The sequence below is a fragment of the Centropristis striata genome, chromosome 21 (genome assembly GCF_030273125.1).
Source record: "Centropristis striata isolate RG_2023a ecotype Rhode Island chromosome 21, C.striata_1.0, whole genome shotgun sequence".
NCBI classification, from domain to species: Eukaryota; Metazoa; Chordata; class Actinopteri; order Perciformes; family Serranidae; genus Centropristis; species Centropristis striata.
The window spans coordinates 32,933,879-32,950,539 of NC_081537.1; the positions used below are offsets into that span (position 1 = coordinate 32,933,879).

At 38.7% G+C, this 16,661-nt stretch overlaps 1 protein-coding gene and 4 non-coding genes across 6 annotated transcripts in view; 1 reads left to right on the forward strand and 4 right to left on the reverse strand.

Annotated features, from left to right (window-relative positions):
* Positions 1–16,661, forward strand: part of LOC131959110 (RNA binding protein fox-1 homolog 3-like) — an 846,381-nt gene that overhangs the window by 191,080 nt on the left and 638,640 nt on the right. The window lies entirely within an intron of this gene.
* Positions 589–662, reverse strand: trnai-aau (transfer RNA isoleucine (anticodon AAU)). The gene has a single exon. It is a non-coding gene; the product is annotated as a tRNA-Ile (tRNA).
* trnar-ucg (transfer RNA arginine (anticodon UCG)) lies at positions 951–1,023 on the reverse strand. Its single transcript has one exon. It is a non-coding gene; the product is annotated as a tRNA-Arg (tRNA).
* Positions 2,389–2,462, reverse strand: trnai-aau (transfer RNA isoleucine (anticodon AAU)). The gene has a single exon. It is a non-coding gene; the product is annotated as a tRNA-Ile (tRNA).
* trnar-ucg (transfer RNA arginine (anticodon UCG)) lies at positions 2,731–2,803 on the reverse strand. Its single transcript has one exon. It is a non-coding gene; the product is annotated as a tRNA-Arg (tRNA).

A 16,661-nucleotide genomic window follows, 5' to 3' on the forward strand; every position in this document is an offset into this window, starting at 1 on the left:
AGCTACAAACCAGCACAAACAATTAAGAAACATGACTGTTCCCCTGCATGTCTATTTGTGGTATTCGTGAACTTTTCTTTGCAGATGATGTGGTTCTTTTGGTTTCATCAGTATGAGACGTTTTGCCCACATTGGAGCAGTTTGCGGCCGAGTGTAAAGTAGCAGGGTTGAGTCAGCACCATCAGTGTATGGGCCATGGTTCTCTGCCGGAAAAAAAAATATGTGTTGTTCCACTAAGCTAAGAGTTCAAGTATGTCGGAGTGGATTGTGGAATAGAGCGGGAGATGGTGTGGTGTCAGCAGTGGAATTAATGCCCACCTTCACCCCATAAAGTGTTTCTTTAACGCCAATAACGCTTTTATCTCTAGCTTTGTATTATTGTTATTATGAACTGAAGAAAGAAATGTTAAACCAGCAAGCTGCCACCAAGTTTTTCCCTGAACTAAACACTAGTTTCAACCATGAAGGGACTCGATCCCTCAATCTTCTGATCTGAAGTCAGAAAAGGTGATCAGCTCACTTCACATGTAAAAATGAGCTGAAATGTCGATCATCCACGGATACTTTGCTGTGTTAACCTCCTATGACTGGCCAGTATGGGGATTGAACCCATGACCTTGGCGTTATTAGCACCACGCTCTGACCATCTGAGCTAACCGGCCTGATTTTGTTGAGTTTTCCATCAAAATTCTTTCCAGAAATAAACTAAATGAGAATGTACGAAAATAGTTTCCAAATGTGATCACATCCCAACTTTGCCAATTGTTAGACTGTTGAATTTACAAGTGATCATGGAATTAATGGTAAACTTCATCCAGAGTATTTGTTTCTACAGAGCAATTAAATTCTATTATCTCAGGTCCATACAACACGTGTAGACATACACGTTGCACTTGATGTTGAAACAAATCACCTTTACACAGTGTTTCTTTGACCTAAGTTCTAGTTTCCAACCACGAAGGGACTCGAACCCTCAATCTTCTGATCCGAAGTCAGACGCCTTGTCCATTAGGCCACGTGGTCTGCACAGAAATAGTAATAGTACATTGGCAGAAAATACATTCACACCAACCGACCTGTTCATGAAGAATTTTCTTTAACACAATTGGTTCCAGAAATAAACTGGTTATTTGCGTTACTGTTGAACCAGTCTGTTCATTCTCCTCTGACCTCTGACCTCTGGCATCAACAAGCATCAAGGCTCTCTGGATATTTTCTCTTGTTGGGACCATTCACTGTAAACCCTAGAGTTGGTTGTGCGTGAAAATCCTAGTAGATCAGCAGTTTGTGCAGCAATTGAACAGGTGTACATAATAAAGTGGCCGGTGAGTGTATATGTACCAGATTTGGCACTTTAATCAAAATCACCAATAGGTTAGCTATGCTGCCTCACTCTCTGGCCATTGGTGCCTTGGGCCCTAAAGTCCTATTCCATGTCATTCCCCGTCTTTGTCCTCATTCCCTTTCATCCCTCCACTGTCAGATATCAGGGCCAATAAAGCTCTGCTTGCCTTTCCCTGAACACACTGCGAGGTGCGTCTGTACTGCATGAAACATGTCATAAAGAGCAAGAACAAGACAAATGATGCACATTTGCGAATCTCTACTCACATGTCACAACTTGATGAAATGTGCCTTGCAACACAAACACCCCCTGATCATTCTAATGGCACTGAGCTAATTGCTGATTGATGCTGCTCAGACATACATCATCCTCCCATTCCCACAAAACAAAAATCAATGTAACATTTTTTCATGGTCCTTGCTTACTGCTCACAAATGTCACTCCCTCCCCAGACGTGCCTGTAAACACTCTTGACCCGATCAGTCCCGATCTTTCTGAGAGGACATTGATCCTAATTGGTGATTGGCATGGGCGTTTAGTTTGTCGTATTGTTTTGACAACGCCATTGCCATGTGGCATTTATTTGCATGCTGTTTATGTCTTCCTAAGTGAACTTTAAGTCACAGACATAAATCATGTGTTGGTGCCTGTGATAGCTGGTGTCACAGCAGCTCTCAGCAGATGCCACAGCACATCAGGTTTGCAGTCATTTCATTTGGCATCACATAATGTCAGGTTGTCAAGGCATTATTGATATCCTTTGCTACTAACACAGCTGAATGGAGAGAAATCTGCTGTCATGTGCAATAAAAAACAAGTTTGATGTCTAACTCATTTTTCAGAAAGCCCAACATGCGAATCTGATGGTTTTATTAGAGTTGGTCTTAAATAATCCTCAAATGAATAATGATTAAAAAAAACCCTTAATATAAAACAGGTGATATAACATCTAAAGGTGTAATTTCATGACAGATCTATTATTTGATGTCGCTGAAGCAGCATCAACCTTACACAGATACTACGCTGTGTTAACCTCCTATGACTGGCCAGTATGGGGATTGAACCCATGACCTTGGCGTTATTAGCACCACGCTCTGACCATCTGAGCTAACCGGCCTGATTTGGCTGATTATTCCATAAAAATTGTTTCCACAAATAAACTGAATTAGAATGTACGAAAATAGTTTTCAAATGTGATCACATCCAAACTTTGCCTTGGTTAAGGAGAGAAAACGAAACTGTTTGACTATTAAATTAATTAGCATGTGAACATTAGTGGAATTAATGCCAAACAACACCCAAAGTATTCTACAGAGCAATTAAGCTCTGATGGTTTCCCCTTACACAAGTGTAGACTTGAGGTTGAATTGAAGCACCTTGATTTCCAACCACGAAGGGACTCGAACCCTCAATCTTCTGATCCGAAGTCAGACGCCTTGTCCATTAGGCCACGTGGTCTGCACAGAAACAGTAAACATTGGCAGAAAATACATTCACACCAACCGACCTGTGCATGTAGAATTTTCTTTAACACAATTGGTTCCAGAAATAAACTGGTTATTTCGTTACTGTTGAACCGAGGACTTCAGTTTGACGGACTTATTGTAGTGGATGTGAACGGCTGATTATGTGTGTCTCCGCTTTGCCACATTGCCCTTGTCATGTCAGATCAATATGGCTCCCATTAGCTCCCGTTACCACATTGATATTTCCATTTACACCTACTGTCTGTCATTTGCCAACATGTTTGAACACTGAAGCCTCGGAGCACTCTTCACCCAGCAGATGATTAAACCCAATCAACCTCTCGCACTGTGAGGACGACACCATAGGGGAAATGTTAATGTGGGTCATATTAGTAAAGCTTTGGGGATTTTTAAATCCATAAACCTGGATTCAAGAGGAAGAAACTGTGATGGGATGGTCTGGGGAGGTTTTTGTAGGTTGTTTTTGTGTTTCTGGGGCTTGGAGCAGGCTGCCAGATGTAGGGTCAATTAGGCCGTTGTCTGGCAGAGAGGCTTGGAGTGAGAACATGATCAAAATGCCTGTGTTGAAATATTAATGAAATGATACATGTCTGGGAGGTGCCGTCTAGTTCTGCTTACTGCTTCTGTTTTTTATGCTGTTGTGTTTGTGTCTGACCTCAGTGAGCTGGAAAAGAAAAACCTAAATTTACAGTTGGATTGTCTGCTAATACATTCTCACCACACTTTTTAACATAACTTTATCTAATTCTATTGTTTGAGGCATTCAGTACGTTTACATGACACTTGAAAAAAAAACGAATTATTGCCTTAATCCGACTATAACTGGACAATTGAAGTGCATGTACACTGCAAAAAAGCCAACTTGTATTTTTTGGCCTAAAACAGTGATTTAATTTGGTAAAACTTGGAAATATAAATTATTGACATTTAGGGCAATAATGTAAGTTAGCACAACAAAGGAAGCCAGTTGTCTGCTCAAAAACAAGTTGGTGAGTTGTTGTTACTTATATCTTTAAGTTGGGGTTCACAACAAGGGACAATAGTTCTGATAACTCTTATTTCTTTGTTGGGAAATTCGGTCATTAGCAAACGCTAGCGGCTAACTGACGCTAGCGGCTAACTCATGCTAGCGGCGCTGCTTGTTACAGCTACAAGAGTAGCCATTAGCGTATCAATGCTAACTCAAAATTGTGGTCACAACATTAGCTGACATTTCATAGCGGTGTTACAATCGTGCCAGAGAAATTCAGAGTTGAGCAAATTCAAAAACAAAACTTAAAATATTTAGTTTAATTGTCCAACTTAAAATTGAAGTTTGTTGCCTTGAAATTTTAAGTTCACCCAACTTTTCTTTTTTTGCAGTGTAAACGTGTTAGCCCGACTAATTTCCAACTCCGATTAGGACACCCAGATAATGCAATTGGAATAGGATTTTCATCGGCATGTATGGCGAGACATGGCTCCAGCGGTTACACTTTACAATAACCATCATTTATAGATGGTAAATAGACCATTTATAAATCGTAAATAGTGGGGCGGATTAGCTGAACAATCGTTCACTTTGTGATAAAAGCATGAAATTTGGTAGATGTGTTGGTGAATATGTTTCAAACAAATCTGGATATTGGGCCACCTCAAAAGCGCCCCCTAGTGGCCGGGGCAGGCATTTGTTATACAAATAAATCAATGATGAATAAAAACTGCCCTTTTAATAATACCAACTGGTGATGAATTGTATATTGTTGGAAAGCCTGATTAGTCACCTTTACAACGAGGTACAGCTTGTAAGGATCGTGCATTCATGGAATGAGCAACGGGGCTAAACGTGTGGGTGGCACCCCCCAAAAATGTGCATCCCCTGTGGGGCGGATTAGCTCAATAAATCACAAGAATTGTTTATTTTGTGATAGAAGCACACAATTTGGTGGATGTGTTGGTGGATATGTTTCAAACAAATCTGTATATTAGGCCATCGCAAATTCGCCCCCTAGTGGCCATAGCAGTCATTTTCTTCGTTAAAATTACAAAAAATATTTAAATTATTTCTTAAAATATTTAAAAAATTTAAACTAAATATACAAACGTAAATTAAAAAATGTAAATACACATATTAAATTAACAAAAATCCAGTTAGACACTCTTTCAGTTATTTTTCCTGCCCCACCACAATCGGGCTAGCCATCGCGCTAGCTAGCAAATGAGCTAGCTAGCATTTGCTTCCTGGGACAAGCAGTGCAGTGGACTGTCCATCAAGGTATGTCTAAATATTTCATTTCACCTGTTATAATTATGAATAAAATATGCTATGAACATCATAAAGGCTAAAGAGAAAAACAATCATCATGGGCCTTGGCAGAAAAGTAAATTAGCAAGATAGCAAAAATAGGTACTTAAGCTAGCTAGTTAGCTTGGAACATGTATCAGTGGCTGTTGGGTGTGAAAGCTTAATAAGACACTGTTAAATTATGTCCTGTGGAATGTGGACATCCCTCTCTGCACACACACACACACACACACACACACACACACAGGCACACACACTATATGTAATGTCTCCTTTGCCCATGTGGTTCTTTTTTTTAAATGTATTTTATAACTCCATCACAGTTAGTCAGGCGGCTTAGGACCAGATTTGAGAAGAAAGGGACACGCCGGACAAAAGCACCAAAATTTTTCCACATGCTCTCTATCACCAAAGGTTTCAACTTTTGGTAGGAGCCACTTCATCAAGATTGCAGATAGGAGACAGCAGCCATATAAGCCATAAGTCTATGAGAACCAGTATATCTTCTAAGCCACTTAGAAGGTCAATCTTGGTGTCAAAATATACATTTTCTGGGTCAAAGAATCATTTAAAGCTATTGAGAATATCACTGGATGACTCACTGTAAATAATTTGTTGATCAAGATCTGACATGAGATGAAAGCGTACCCTTGATTTGTTTGAGCAGTGTACATGGCAGCTAATCCACACTCTCCCGTGAACATTGATTCCAAACAGTTTCAACTCAGGATACCCTACTGCAACTTGAAGCGAGTTGCCCAGTCTGAGTGAAAATGAACATATCTATTTGATCAAATAATCATCTAGTGATATTCTCAATTTAAATGATTCCTTGACCCAGAAAATGTATATTTTATATTACACCAAGATTGACCTTCTAAGTGGCTTGGAAGATATAGCATTTCTCATAGACTTTATATGGCTGCCATCACCGCAATCTTGATGAAGTGGCTCCTACTAAAAATTGAAACCTATAATGATAGAGAGTATGTGGAAAAAATGTGGTGCTCTTGTCCGGCGTGTCCCCTTTATTTGGCTAAGCCGCCTGACTAAGTCACACACCTCAGTACAAGGATTTTGCCCGAAAGAGTAACCTGCTACAAGTAACCCTAGTAGAATTTTTAAAATGTATGATTTTTTTCTCTGTCTAAATGTGTTTTGTTTTTATTGTTGCAGGTCATACAATATTGAAAATGATTTTTTCTTTTTAAGGAGCAACAGAAGAATACAAGCCAAAGAGGAGGCCGTAGCCTGTGAATGGGAATATCAAGACCTAATAAAATGTTATACAAAGTTAATGTTCTTTCCTATTAGACTGTAATAAAGCTTTTGTCACTTTAACATGTCTCTAAATTATATTTGTGGTGCTGAAAACATGAAACAGCAGCTGTAGGGTAGGCAAAGCATTCCACGCCAGTAACCACCGGCGGCCATTTTTAAAAATGGCCGCTTTTAAATGGCCATTTTTAAAAATGGCCGCCACAGCCATCAGAATTTTTTTTGCGATGGCCCAATATCCAGATTCATTAAACATGTATTCAGCAATGAGTGTACCAAATTTGATGCTTTTATCACAAAATGAACGATTGTTCAGCTAATCTGCCCCACTACACAGGGGATGCACATTTTTGGGGGTTGCTACTCACACGTTTAGCCCCGTTGCTCATTCCATGAATGCACGATCCTTACAAGCTGTACCTCGTTGTAAAGGTGACTAATCAGGCTTCCCAACAATATACAATTCATTACCAGTTGGTATTATTAAAAGGGCAGTTTTTATTCATCATTGATTTATTAGTATAACAAATGCCTGCCACGGCCACTAGGGGGCGCTTTTGAGGTGGCCCAATATCCAGATTTGTTCGAAACATATTCACCAACACATCTACCAAATTTCATGCTTTTATCACAAAGTGAACGATTGTTGTAAAATATTGAGCTAATCCGCCCCACTAAAACAGATTATTAATGTTTAATCATCATTTATAAACCATATATAGGCCAGAATGTTAAATAGAAAATGTATTAATGTTGAACTATTATTTATAAATGGCAAATAGATGGTATATAAATGTAATTTGATAGTTACTTTACCATTTACAAACAATTGCATTATAATTATTAGTTTATTAATAGTTTTGCACTCATTATAACATTTTTAATACCAATGTTAGTAAGTTAAGTATGTAAATGATTTCAAAATGAGTCATATGCCTTTAAGAAATTGGTTGAAAACATTTAAATATTAAATATGCACTTTGTAAATGATTAATAATTGGTTTATAAACCATCTATAAACATTATTGTACAGTGCTACCGCTCCATCCCCTGCAATGGTGTATGACTGTGGAACAAAAACATCCAAGAAAGTCGGTCGCAGAAGAAGAATACAATCAATGTAGCCTTCCAACAGCATCCTGCGTTCTTGTCGGCCCCTTTAAGATCACCATGACCACCAGGGATAGTGTGCAACTTATCTGCCGAGCTGTACGATTATCCATCTTCTTGTTCTTGTTGTTCGAAAATGCCGGTTTCCCGCCTTTCTCCACTAGTTTATTATGATGTAATAGGTCAACTGGAAAGGGGGCCGTATTAACCCATATAAAATGATGCATGGCGCCACCCAGTGGTGAGGAGGAGGACACGTTCCCGTCAGTTATTCCATTTTCTCAGTTGCATGTAAACTGGGACAAGGACAGAAGTCCGATCAGTGGTGGTTCTAGACCAGTTTTACTGGGGCCAAGGAGGGGCCAGTGTTTAATCAGAGGGGCACATTAAAAATCGTAAAAAAAAAATGATATTTTAGCTAAAATAAAGGTTTTGAATGCTTAAAGTCTCATATTTGGAAGAACTACATTGATTGAAGCCATGAGACTTACCAACATTAACAGTTATTTTTGTATGACAATGACATTTCTCATTTTTGTGCACGATTACTTTTTATTTTATTTTGAAAGTGCAGTACAGTGAGAATGATCTTTATATTGAGCTTTTATTGCACAATTAAACTATTATACAATGTACACATTCTGGGTTCCTTTTTGTGTGTAATGAGATATTGTGTGAACAAAAAATAGGTAAGAATTGTTCCGTCGTTCTTCTTTATAAATTTATCATTTTATTATTAATTTGAGTCCGATTAGATGCCAAAATCGAATTTTAAGCAAAGCTCGATTAAACTGTGCATGTAAGTGACTGAATGCAGCATAAATAAACACATATATGGGTCAATGACGTGATCTAACACAGTGTCAGTTGGTGTAACTAGTGATTTTTTCCCATAAAAATCTGATGAGGGACAGGGAAATAAATGTGAAATAAAATGAGAAAAAATAAAATCCACGTTTACATTGCAACATCAACACTATGGTATATAACAATTTTTTACATAATTTGTCAAAACTTTTGAAAAAAATGGTTGTATTCAGAATATGTTCTGCTCAATATTGACGAAATGTGTAAATGTAGAAATACAAAAAAAAAAAAAAACATACAATGTTTTTTAAAATTAAGTAATTATATGTATAAGTCCACTTAAATACAAGGTAGGTGGATGAAGTATTTAATATGTATCATTTTTTGTGGTTACACCATTTGACATCTTGCCAACCCTTATTTGTCACTGACCCATGTACATGTATGTTATAGAGAGGTTCAGGTGACTTAGACATTGTGGACATTGAAGGTCCTTAGGAATCAGATGAAATGCTCTCCTTGTCACCTGTTGTCACCTGTCCCTGATGCTTCTGGCATCTTGGCACATATCACCTATCCACCATTCTCACAGCAGGTCAAGAAACCAGCTGGCAGTCATTTTTGCGTGATAACTTCCAAATGGATTCAAAGACTTGAGGTGATGAGTCAAAGGACAGCTCATAAATGTTCGTGACAATTGACCTATGGCTAAGCCCCGCCCCCTCCACTCACTCGGACAAACTGTCAACATTCGGTGACGGGCGCTATGGCAGCTGAAAATTTCACAGGAGGCAATTAATCATTTTTGGAGACAGAAAAATGAAATATCATCTGGAAGTCACCAAAAGGGCCTTCATTAACAGGTTAGAGGTTTTCACTCGTCTTTTCACCCCACTGACACCGCTCATTCTGCTGCTTGTTGTAAACAAACAGAGATCGCTAAGTGAACACCTCCTGCAGCAGCAGCACATACACACTGTACTGCTACAGAGCTAACTGTTAGCCTGTTAGCACATACACACTGTACTGCTACAGAGCTAACTGTTAGCCTGTTAGCACATACACACTGTACTGCTACAGAGCTAACTGTTAGCCTGTTAGCACATACACACTGTACTGCTACAGAGCTAACTGTTAGCCTGTTAGCACATACACACTGTACTGCTACAGAGCTAACTGTTAGCCTGTTAGCACATACACGCTGTACTGCTACAGAGCTAACTGTTAGCCTGTTAGCACATACACACTGTACTGCTACAGAGCTAACTGTTAGCCTGTTAGCACATACACACTGTACTGCTACAGAGCTAACTGTAGCTAACTGCCGCTAACGAGGTCGGCCGGCTCGTTAACAAGAGGCTCTTGTTAACGAGCCGGCCGACCTCGTTAGCGCTCGTTAAGTCGCTGGATTTGTCTCCAGTCATTAATGAGGAGATATTGATTTTGATATTGATATATATTGATTTCTTACGGCACACTTGTGTGCCGCGGAACAGCGGTTGGGAATCACTGCCATAGGGAACCGGGTTACTGCTCCCATATTATTGGGCTATACCTTGCGTCAGAGTTGCCGTTTGACCATTTTAAACTTAAAATCTCAACAAAAAACACATAAAAACGACTGAAAACGGACTAACTCCAATGCATTTCAATGGATGTGGAAGCAGAGAATGTCCGAGTGTATTGAGTTAGCTATGCGCACTGTGATTGGCTCATCGCGTTTGGGGGTGTGGCTTAGCCAGAGGTGAATTGGCAAAAAAAAAGGGGCTGTGGCAGTGGGAGTGGCCTAACAAGAGTCCCATACCATGGCTGACCTCAGGAACCATTTCTCCTCATCAATACATTCACCACCGCTGCCTTTATCCAAGCCAAGTTCTCTTTACTCATGAACTGTTTCATAGACTCTTTGGGAGAATCACTGGTCTCAGCAGGGAGTCCCCCCCCCCCCTCCAAACATAACTCATAATCCCCCGCCCTCAACACCATTTCATAACCCATAATCCATTTCTCATAAAGCCTTTAAGGAGGCATCATTGGACCCAGTAGAGAGTCCTTCTAAGCTGTGACCATCAGCTCTATAACTGCTCTGGCACTTGATTCCCAAAATTCCCAACCTCATGAAAGTTCAGTTGATTGTCAAACCTGCTAAAAGTAACAACAATAATATAATGCTGCAGAAACATTCCTTTGGAAACTATGCAATTGAGAATCAAAGTTTCTATTCATGCTGGCTTTTCAATTATTTTATGCATCCCTGCTGTCAGAAGGCCGAGTCATAATGTCACTGTGTCAGGTTATAAGCAGCGTTACAAAGAACTTTGTTTCCTTGCTGGCAGTCTGTCTGTCAGGCCTGGAGGCAGAGAGGAACCTCCCAAATGCTGCAGTGTTACTGTACAGAAGACAAAATGGCATTCTTTAAATCAGCTATTCTCAACCTTGGGGTCGGGACCCCAATTGGGGTCGCAAGATGATTTCTGGGGGTCGCCAAATCATTTTGGAAGTCAGCTCTGTCTCCACTGTGTTAAAGTGTTCATGTGTTAATGTGTTTTTGTCTTTTTGGTCACTTAATGTCTTTTTTGGGTGATTTTGTGTCTTTTTTTTGGTAATTTTTTGTCTTTTTTTTTTATCATTTTGTGGTCAATTTGTGTCTTTTTTGGTCTTTTTGTGTCTTTTTTTAGACAATTTGTCTTTTCTGGTAATTTTGTGTCTTTTTTTTATCATTTTGTGGTCAATTTGTGTCTTTTTTGTTCAATTTGTGTATTTTGTGGTCATTTTGTGGTCAATTTGAGTCCTTTTTTGCCTAACTTTATGTATTTTTTGGGTCATTTTGTGTCTTTTTTGATCTGAACTGTGCTCGTGAAATTCTGTTCAGTGAGTGGGGGTCGCAGACAACATGCATGTTAAATTGGGGGTCACGACTCAAAAAGGTTGAGAACTACTGGTGTAAATGGTGGATAAGTGGAGTGGGAGGAAGGTACGCCTTTATTCAGTTCCTTAAGCCTCCAAACATGCTGTCACTGGAGTGATACAGAACTTTAATTGGTCCTTTTCCAACACCAGCGCGTCTTTATGATATGTTAGAGGACTCCTCAGTAGATGGGAACTACCAAGACACACACACACACACACACACACACACACACACACACACACAGCCATGGCCGTCTAGACACTTTTCACACTCTAATGCCCTCCTGCTGTGCGGTTAAGACTTTAAGCCACAGTAAAAACTTTTTCAATTATAGCCATCTAAACTCAGAAATAAACGCAATGACAACATCACTCTGTGCTAAAAAAAAAAAGAAGAATCCCCCTCATATTTGTGTTTTTGAAGAAAATGTGTCGTATTCTGTTCACACTGTAAAGCCCTTTGAGACAAACGTGTGATTTGTGAGATTTGTGATTCTGGGCTGTATAAATACAAATGAATATTTACAAATGTCACAACTGGTTTAACATTCACCTTATGTGAGTCATTTAACAGATTAGCATCATTAGGCTTTTATGGATCCAACAGTTGTGGGGACTCCCTGAGAGGAAGTCCCCACTGGGCAGTTAAACTACATACCTTGAAGGGCTCTTTTCTGTTTGCATGCTCACTGCCAACAGGAATGATAAAATTACATATATTAGTCAAAATTATATTGTATTCCCCTCATAGAGAGTACTTTATGTTGAGTCAAGCGTGGACTTTACTGTTGCTCCATTTCTCTGTTTTTCATTACTAGCTTAGTTTTCTGCTTTGTGTTGTCGGCAAAAACGTTTTAAAAATGGCGGTTGCTGGTGCTGCATTGGCTACTAAGGGGTGGCCCTAAAAGAATATCACGGTATTTCAGGGTATTCCTGCAATAATGATATTCTTGACGATATGACAATACTAAAAAAAATACATAAAATAGACTACTGGTCAAAAGTTTTAGAACACACCAACTTTTCCAGAATTTAATTGAAAATTATGCAGTTTAATGTCTCAGTGTACTCTGAAATTAATGCACATTTGCAACATTTATTTAATGTAAATTCTTTATTGAGCATGATAGTGTTTTGAAAGTAAAAAAAAGATTCAAAATCACATTTTATGTTGGACTAAAGGACTAAAAAAAGACACAAAATGACCAAAAAAAGACACAAAATGACCAAAAAAAGACACAAAATGACCAAAAAAGACACCAAAAGACACAAAACGACTTAAAAAAGACACAAAATGACAAAAAAAGACCCCAAAAGACACAAAATGACTTACAAAGACATGAAAATAATTCAAAAATGGACAAAATAGCCCAAGACTCCATAGAGTTAAGTTGTTAACCCATTTCTTGTTCCCTGAAAAAGGCCTACTTGTATAATTCTGAAATGTACATTATTTTCCAGTTTTGGTTAAGCTTACCTTTTTTTATTTACCTCTGGCAGTTCACCACTTACCTTTGGACCCTTTCAAGCTGTTCATTTGACTTGAACTGCTTGAATTTCAATAAAAAAATGGAAAAATTGGGGTGTTCTAAAACTTTTGACCGGTAGTGTATATTTTTTTATTATTTTTCGAGTCTGTATAAATAAAAATCGTACAACAAAATAAACATCATCCACAAATCTAAATTGAAGTGTAAAGTGCAGATCTCAACAGTTGCCATGTACCAAAAATTGACAATGTGCAAAATGGAAATATTAGAAAATAATAAAAAAAACAACAACTGCAAATGCCAGTGATGGAATACTGGCTAAAGTACATTTACTCAAGTACTGAACTTAAACTTCTACTGAACTTTGCATATTTCCATTCATGTAACTTTATACTTCTACTTCACTACATTTTAAAGGCAAATATTGTATTTTTGACTCCACTACAAGTGTATCAAGTTGTGAAAATGAGTGGTTACCTTGGCAACAGTTAATTGCTGCTTACATAGATGCATCAAAAATAATTATCGAACAATATATAGAGAATGTATAGAACAATCTGAGTGGGTCCGTTCTGCTTAACAAGTACTCTGACTGTGTTTTTTTGGTCATTTTGTGTTTTTTTGGTTATTTTGTTTCCTTTTTTTGGTCATTTTGTGAACCCGCCCCTCAGAGTATTGGTTCACTATGTTCTGTTGTTGGACCGCCATTTTTCTGGAAGCATTTGTTATGATTGTGTGTGTGTGTGTGTGTGTGTGTGTGTGTCATCTTCATTTCTCTAAAGGTGTTGTTTGCACCAAGTATGGGTGGTCCTTAGAGGGGGGAGGAGGGGATCGGGGGGGATGCTGCTCGGCTGATAATTAGCTTAATGAGAGATTAATTAAGAAGGTAGCTGCAGGGGAGACACACAGGGGAGAGAGAGAGAGAGAGACAGAGAGAGAGAGAGAGAGAGAGAGAGAGAGAGAGAGAGAGAGAGAGAGAGAGAGAGGGAGAGAGAGAGAGAGAGAGGGAGAGAGAGAGAGAGAGCGCTACATGTGTTCGGTTCCCTTTATGCATGCTTAAATGCAGATATGAATGTTAAAAGCACAAATGAAAAGTCTTCAAAGTAATTCATTCAATGTAATTCATTGTGTTTAATTAATAACATGAGTAAACATCGATTGATATGTTCTGTTTCCAGGACAGTTGTTTCTTAAACCATTAAACCACCACCATTATAACATGTATTTTCTTCAAATGGTTAAAAATCCTTTCAGAATGCCGTATTAAGACCTAGAGGGACTCTATAGACCAAACTTTTGTCTGTGATTTCATGACCAGCACTTCTGTTTTAGAGATTATTTTTCAGTTAACCCAGGAAAGCTGCACATCCTCTGAATGCTCTAGGTCTCTAGTTTGTGATTGTAAAGTTTCATGAAGCTGTAATTATCCAGGAGGTTGCAAGAGTTAATTTTATTCAGTGAGATCAAGTTATTGTTTAGTACTTTATCATCAAACAAGCATTGAATTATGCTCATTGAATCCACAAGAGTCTCAGTTTTCCAGTCATAGCCAATCTGTGCAATTTCAACACAATTTAGGGACCCCATTTTGCAGAAATATGAATATATGATAGACAATATATACATGCATACATACAGTGATATAAACAAAAGTGTGCATGTCTACAAGGAGAGACCACCCATATGTAACCCACATTAAAAAGTGAAAAACAGTTACATGGTGAATTACTGTTCTTCTGCAATGTAACTCAAGCAAACATAACTAATCTAGTACAAAATGTCAAGTAATGGTTGATCTCCAATTAACACATACAGAATAGCTCTGAATATGTTGTCGCAGCCAATCAGCAACTCGCTGGGGTGGTTAGTCCCGCCCACCTGCTCCACTCAGGTAGCAGGTGGGCGTGTCTTGCAGAGCACAGGGCAGATAGAACTGAGCAGACAGACGCATAATGAGAGTTGTGTTGAATTAAATAAGGAGATTATTATTATTTTTGTTTTATCATGAGTGTTTGAACTGGACTGGAAATTGAAAATCTGTGCTTGAATTTCAAGTTGATACAAAAATTCAGATTACAGGGTGCACCCAAGGTAGGATTGAGATATTGTGAATTTAATACTGCAGCATTTAATTTGTTTATATGTGTAATATCAAATATTTTCTATGTTTCTATATAACTAAAGCCGGCATATTTTTTAATTTAATGATCTTCTTTAAACATTCCACTGTGCTCTATTCTAGTCCATATATTGTCTCACATTCTCATATTGTAGCATTTATTGTTGATCCCTTTGAAGTGTTACACATCGAACCCATTTGCATTCAGACAATTTGAGGTCAGAGGTCAAGTGACCCCTTTCAAAATGGACATCTTGGTTTTTCCCTTGTCTCCACATAAAAAAATGTGATTCACAAAATGTGAGCCACAACCAAGTTACATAAAAAAAAGTAAGTGTTTGTTGTTGTCACATGGGACCCCTGACCCCGTTGACCCTCTGTTTGACCCCTTCACCTCCCTGAGAGAGACATCAGACAATGAACTCCACATCGCCTCCAATCTCTACTGCTACGTCAACAAGACAGCAGTGGAGGAAAATCTAAAACGCAAATATGAGCCTGTACAAACACCTTTATATTCTCGTTTTTTGACAGTCTCCTCCATACTGTTACTTGATTTGTACTGTTCTCATCAGAGTTATGAAACAGTAAGCTAAACTAATTTTCTCCAAAAATCTCCTCCAATGATCAGGCTGTTTGAAGTACTTGGCAGGATTTTAATGAAGAAAAGGTAAAACTGAAAATAAACAAATAATACAGACAATTTTAACCATTTGCATGAGTCAAATATACCTTAAAACATGTTAAATCCTCCTAAACAAATATACAAATAGAAATAAACATGCTCACTGGCAATGCCACAAGAATAAAGAAGGATGAGGATTGTTGCTCTACCGGATAACAAAACAGGACTCCTCTAACCGTAAGGAGACCGGGGAGTCACCAAAATAAAAGTCACCTCTTCAAAATAAAAGTTCTTCAATTTCTACCAACTGTTACATGACATGATTATTTTAATGATTATTTTAATCATGATTATTATTTTAATCATGATTATTTTAATGTTTGATCTTTCTTTTTCTTTCTGCAAGTACTTTGAACCAAAAATCTATACAGATTTTTGCGTTAAAGTGTGTTTGAGTTGAGTGCTTAGCACATGATTATGAACCGTCTTTGTATGTTTTACGGTGTCGAGTGAATTGAGACGATGAGCGCTGCTTATTGAAAGCACTAACACACCTGTGAAGGTGTAGAGGAAGACATTAAAGCTGTCTCAGGCTGCTGCTGGATCTGTTAGTCTCAGCTCAGAGAGCCAGATGAGGCTGAAGGCTTTAGCTTATCTCAGAGCAGAACAGGCCTCAGGTGGGAGGTGGGGCATGTGGGCAATAGCTCTTAACCTGCTCTCAGAGGGACCAGGCCCCCTCGCCACCTTCTTAACTCTCTCTCTCACACACACAAACACAAACGTACACACACACACACACGTACCTGTCTTTATGTAGTTGTGAGGACCACCACTTCCCCTAGCCCAACACACACATTTCAGGGTTTACCATCTCTGTTAGGACCTTCCCTGAAATTCATACAGATGATTAATTAAGGCCTTTAGAGGCTATCCTAGCATTTTCTTTGTGAGGACTGGAAAAAATGTCCTCACAACTACAAATGTCCTCACAATGTTGGTATTCTGCCATGGGTTGGTCCTCACAACTGTATGAAGACAAACACACACACACACACACACACACACACACACACGTACCTGTCTTTATATAGTTGTGAGGACCATCACTTCCCCTAGCCCAACACACACATTTCAGGGTTTACCATCTCTGTTAGGATCGTCCCTGAAATCCATACAGATGAGTGAGTAAGGCCTTAAGAGGCTATC